This window comes from Rhinatrema bivittatum, chromosome 2 (assembly GCF_901001135.1).
Source record: "Rhinatrema bivittatum chromosome 2, aRhiBiv1.1, whole genome shotgun sequence".
Lineage (NCBI taxonomy): Eukaryota > Metazoa > Chordata > Amphibia > Gymnophiona > Rhinatrematidae > Rhinatrema > Rhinatrema bivittatum.
In genome coordinates this window covers 199,871,003-199,877,138 of record NC_042616.1, presented here as the reverse complement: position 1 = coordinate 199,877,138, position 6,136 = coordinate 199,871,003, and positions in this window count along the sequence as shown.

Genomic DNA, 6,136 nt, shown 5'->3' with positions numbered 1-6,136 from the left:
ATCCCTCTAGGGATCACATCTGGACTCATTCAGTCTGCCACAACCTCAAGGTGTCTAGAGCAGGTCCTGGCTGCCTTGCTCAGGAAAACACAACACTTTATCTCCTTCCCCTCTAGAAGACAGGAACAATACCAAATAATGACTGAATTCTGTCAAATTGCATGCTTCCCCTTGGTCTTGGGAGCTATTGTTTGCACTTGTGCCTATAAGCGCACCAGAAAGAGATGAGGCCATGTACCACAACCGCAAGGGATTCTACTCCCTAAACATGCAAGTGGTTTGCAATGCCAAGGGCATCATCATGAATGTGGTGCCCCGGTTTCCAGGATCCACTCACGATGCCTACATTATCTCACAATCAAGAATTCATGACCAGTTCCAGCAAGGACACATCACTGGGGGATGGCTTCTAGGTAGGAAGGCACCCATCACTTCTAACACATACTCATTTCTCTGCTTACGTTGGTTACCCTTATATTTAGGGTTCCACTGCAGGGCTCCTCTAACTAGCCCTGTGAGCTGTGCCACTATGAGACCCAGAAGGTATATGTAACCCTGATTTTCTGTGTCTTCTCCTCCTACAGGTGACAGAGGCTATCCACTGAAAACCTGGCTCATGATCCCCATAGCTACCCCAGGAACTGCAGCTGAGTGTCGCTGCAACAGAGCACACCGTAAGACCAGGGTTGTCACAGAGAGAACCTTTGGCTTACTTAAAAAACGCTTCCACTGTCTGGACAGATCTGGAGGATGCCTTCTTTCTAGCCTGCTGTATGTTACATAACCTTGCAATAAACAGACACATGCTTTCTCCAGAGGAGGGCCATCAAGAGAATGAGGAGGAGGAGGAGGAGGAGGAAGAGCATCTGACTCAGGATGAATTGCATGAAATACTTCACTTGAGTCAAAGGCAGGCTATACAACAAAGGAGCACTCTCATTGAAAGACATTTCAGAAGGTGATAGTGCATTTATTTACAAAAAAGTGCAGCAAAATAAAGGATAACAAAGTAAAGCATCACTTCTTGGGCTGGCCTCTTTTTCTGGCTTCAGGAAGCTTAGGCTGCCCCAACATGGAACTCCTGCCACTGCTTACACTGCCCTCAGAGGGCAAAGCAGCTTGTGGCAGTTCAAGTTCATGGCTGCAGGAAGGTGCAGCCGGAGGCAGCAGTGGCTGTGATGGTGCTGGTGGTGGAAGCATGACAGATAGTGCAGGCAGGGGTGATGCTTGCTGAGATGTCATCCAGGGATAGCCTGCAGGATGAGGTGCAGGTGGCTGGGGCACAGTGGGATCTTCATCATGGGCAGGTGCCATCCATGGGAATGGAGGCCCATAAGGTGGAGGTTACTGCATCCAGGGCACCATGAAAGGCCATGGAGCCACTGGTGGCTGCAGCTACAAGGGGGGCATCCACTGCAGCATCTCCCTCCACACTGCGGTTTGCTCATCTGTTGCCCACCAAAGGTCCCGAATCAGCTGCTGAATCCCCTGCTGGTATCATGGAGGCCTTGTGCTTCCTCCCTGATGGTGTCACAGAGGACCTCTGCTTCCTGCCTTCCCCCATCATGCAGGCTTGAGATCACCTCCAAGAGGCTGCCACTTTGCTGTATTAACAGCCTCTCAGCCTGACGGGCAACTATTTCATGTTTGGGCTGGTCAGACGCACTGCTGTCCTGTGGGCAATCCTATAGCAGATCAGCCAGTGTTTCCTCTGGCTCCTCTTCCTGATGCTCCTCTTCCTTCTCAGGCTGTTGCAGCTCCTCATGGGCTCCCTCTCCCTCTTTATCCGAGTTGTCAGGGATTACCCACAGACGCCAGTACCATCTTTGCGACTGTCTAGGTACAGGTCCTAGATGCTCATCATGTAGTTCCTATAGAAAAAGAAATAGGTTAATGTCAAACACTGGCATTCAGTGTTTTGTGTATTTTGTTTCATATGCCCTGCATGCTCCACTAGATAGACCTAATTATTAGTCCTTTGGTACAGAGCTATAAATGGCCATAGCATTCAATTTTGCCCCTACGGTGATTTACACTTCAGGTGGGAGTCCCTGAGGCAGAAGGATGGCTTAATGCAGGCTGCAGAGTGCTTGGGTATTATGAATTTCTAAGGAGACAGAGCACTTTAAGTATGCTCTACATATTTGGGTCACAGTCTATCACTGATACAAGGCCCAGTCTTTTGAAGAGAAATGAAAGGGGAGAGAAGCAGAGAAAGCCACAAAGACACCCCTAATGTAATTTCCACTGCTGGGACACAAGATACAGTCAGGATGGACTTTTGGAGTTACTGTGTAGGACAGTTACTATGGTCAGGGATGCATTCACTATTAGCGGATCCCACCCTACACCATGGAGGCTAGGGATGTGAATCGTTTTTTGACGATTTAAAATATCGTCTGATATATTTTAAATTGTTAAAAATTGTTAGAGGCGCGATACAATAGGAATTCCCCTGATTTATCGTCAAAAATCGTAAATCGGGGGAGGGGGGAGGGGAAGGGGGAGGGCAGGAAAACCGGCACACTAAAACAACCCTAAAACCCACCCCGACCCTTTAAAATAAATCCCCCACCCTCCCGAACCCCCCCAAAATGTTTTAAATTACCTGGGGTCCAGTGGGGGGATCCCAGTGTGATCTTCCACTCTCGGGCCACGGCTGTGATAATAGAAATGGCGCCAGCGCAACCTTTGCCCTGTCATATGACAGGGCAAAGGTAGCGCCGGCGCCATTTTGGTTCCTGTCCCCCGACGTCACGAGCGCAGGAGATCGCTCCCGGACCCCCGCTGGACCCCCAGGGACTTTTGGCCAGCTTGGGGGGGCCTCCTGACCCCCACAAGACTTGCCAAAAGTCCAGTGGGGGTCCGGGAGCGACCTACTGCACTGGGGCCGTATTGCAAAATGGCGCCGGCCGTATTGCCGTATTGCAAAATGGCGTCAGCCATACGGCCATACGGCCTCCTGACCCCCCCCCCCAAAGGCTTGCCAATAATCCCTGGGGGTCCAGCGGGGGTCCGGGAGCGATCTCCTGCACTCGTGCCGTCGGATGCCAGGAATCAAAATGGCGCCGATAGCCTTTACCCATACTATGTCACAGGGGCTACCGGCGCCATTGGTCAGCCCCTGTCACATGGTATGAGGACAAGATGGCGCCGATGGCCATGTGACAGGAGCTGACCAATGGCACCGGTAGCCCCTGTGACATAGTAGTTCAGAGGCTATTCGGCACCATTTTGAGCACGGCTGGCAGTGGCACACCGGGCACGGAGGGACAAATGGAACCCGGGACCCCGCTGGACCACCAGGGATGTTGGTAAGTCTTGGGGAGGGATCGGGATGGTGGGGGGGGGGTTTGTATGTAATATATTAAAATGAATTTAAATGCTTGGGGTGGGTTTTTTTTTAACTTCGTTTTCCCGCTTCGTTTTTTGAGCCGGTTTCGGGTTTCACCGTTTCGTTTTTCAAAAAAACTAAACGATAAAACCCAAACTTTACCACGAAGTATCCGAGTCAAAAAACGACCCGGTAGAAAAAAACGAAGCACATCTCTACTGCCGAATGCAACTACAGCATCGGAGACAAAGAGCTTTTGGCAATTAAGCTCGCTTTTGAGGAGTGGAGGCAATGGCTTGAGGGAGCGAATCACCCCATCACTGTCTACACTGATCATAAAAACCTAGAGTTTCTTGGCCATGCGCAAAGATTGAATCCCCGACAAGCCAGATGGTCCCTCTTCTTCAGCCGATTTCACTTCACCCTTCATTATTGTCCTGCAGCAAAGAACATTCAGGCAGACGCGCTGTCCCGCCCTTCGCAAGCTGAGGAGGCGGAGGGCCCACAATACATATTGGACCCTGCATGAGTCTGCTTAGCTGCAGTGACCATAGACCCAACAACGAAGACTATCGTGCCGAAGAGACTCCGCAGGAGGGTTCTAAGCTGGGCACATGACTCGTTGTCTGGAGAACATGCCGGGTGAGAGAGAACGCTAGATCTGATAAATCGCTTCTACTGGTGGCCTAACATTTGACGAGATGTCTCTACCTATGTAAATTCATGCCCTACTTGTGCCAGACAGAAGCCTTTAGTTGGACCCCTCAGGGGTTTGTTGCAACCATTGCCAGTCCCAACAGAACCATGGACACATATAGTCACGGACTTTGTGGTAGACCTTCCACCTTCTAAAGGCAAGACAGTGATCTGGGTCATGGTGGACCGTTTTTCTAAAATGGCTCACTTTGTGCCTCTAGCCAAACTACCTTCCGCCCCAGAACTGGCATTACTGTTCATGCAACATATCTTTCATATTCATGGACTCCCTCATGACATAGTCTCCGACCAGGGCCCGCAATTTACGGCCCGGTACTGGAAGGCTTTATGTAAAAAATTTGAAGTACAATTCAGCTTCTCTACAGCCTTTCACCCCCAAAGCAACAGACAGACTGAACTGATGAACCGCTCGCTGAAAACGTTCCTTAGAACCTTTACCAATGACAAACAAGACAACTGGGTGGAGTTGCTACCCTGGGCTGAGTTTGCTTATAATAATCAAGTCCACGCTGCTACAGGGAAATCCCCTTTCCAAACGGTCTACGGAAAACAACTCAAGCCGCCATTACCAGTGCCAGTACCGGTATCTTCACCTGTGGCTCAGCTATCCGCTCAACAGTTGCGGGGACTCTGGGCATCATTCAACAGAGGCTTTTGTCTGCTGCCAGTACTGCTAAGAAGTACGCCGATCGCCATCGTTGGCCAGCTCCCACGTTCTTGCCTGGGGATCGGGTCTGGCTTAGCAAAAAAAACATTCACTTGAGGGTGCCCTCCAAAAAGCTAGCACCAAAGTACTGTGGACCCTTCCGAATAGCAGAGCGAGTAGGTCTGGTCTCCTACTGTTTGCGCTTGCCCACTACCTTGCGCATTCACGACGTGTTTCACGTGTCCCTCCTGAAACCCATACTCTTCTCTCGGTTCCATCGAAGACCACTGGATGCGGTATCCACTCCTACCGCCGAGGAGTCCACATATCAAGTTTGGAAGGTTCTGGACATTCGTTTTTTCAACAGACGCTGGAAGTACTTGCTGGCTTGGGAAGGATGTGGGGCTGAGGACAACACATGGGAGCCCGCTCACAACATTCTAGACAAGTCCCTTCTGCGGCAGTACCATTTGGACCACCCTGACAAACCCGGCCCTTTGAAGAGGGAGCGTAAGGGAGGGGGGTACTGTTGCAGTCCCGGTCGCTAGACTAGTGACTGGGTCCTTACCGCTTCTACCGCCCTCAGAGCCGCGCCGGGATCCGCCGAGGCCTGGGCTCACCAGGCTGCATTGCAGCGGCATCTCCACGAAGGAGACACCGCCGAGGCCCGATCTTGGCTCCGCCCCCACCAGGCAATGTGCGTGAGGGCCAAGGATTTAAACGTCTAGCCCCCGGAAGTGCTGGACAGCCCCCAAACTGACGTCAGACGCCGGCAGGGTATTTAAGCCGGCGTCTGCCTTCAGTTCCTCACCTTGCAACGAGGTCTCTCCATTGGAGTACTAGTTGCTGTTCCTGATCCGCTCCTGCTGTTCCTGATCCACTCCTGCTATTCCTGATCCGTTCCAACTGTTCCTGATCTGCTCCTGCTGTTCCTGTTCTGTTCCTGCTGTTCCAGTTCCTGCCTCTTCGGTTGCCTCTCCGGTTCCAGACTTCGGCTCGCTCTTGACTCTCCGTGTCTGCTGCCTGCCTCGATTTCTGGATCGTCCTGACGCCTCTCCGCTGCTTGTCTCCAAAGTCCCAGCGGTCCCGGTCCTCGCAGGCTCCTCCTGGAGGGACTGAGGACTTCCAGGGCGAAGACTTCACTTGCTTGTCCAGCTGTGTTCCGCCTCCTGGCCTTCTTTCCTACAGAGCTGCCACTCCGCCAGGCCAGCCCAAGGGTCCATCGTCCAGTCCTTAACAGTAACACTATGTTTTAAAGATATATTTTGGCTTAAGCCTGCCCCCTAGATATTTCGTCACAATCTATATATACTGGCTGAGGTACAGGAGTTCTGCAGACTAAGCATTCTGTCTAACAGTAGAAAAAGGTATAGGGCTGATAAGCAGGGATGTGAATTGGTACCAGACTCATTTCCAGTATCGAGTTCGGGTAAAAACTG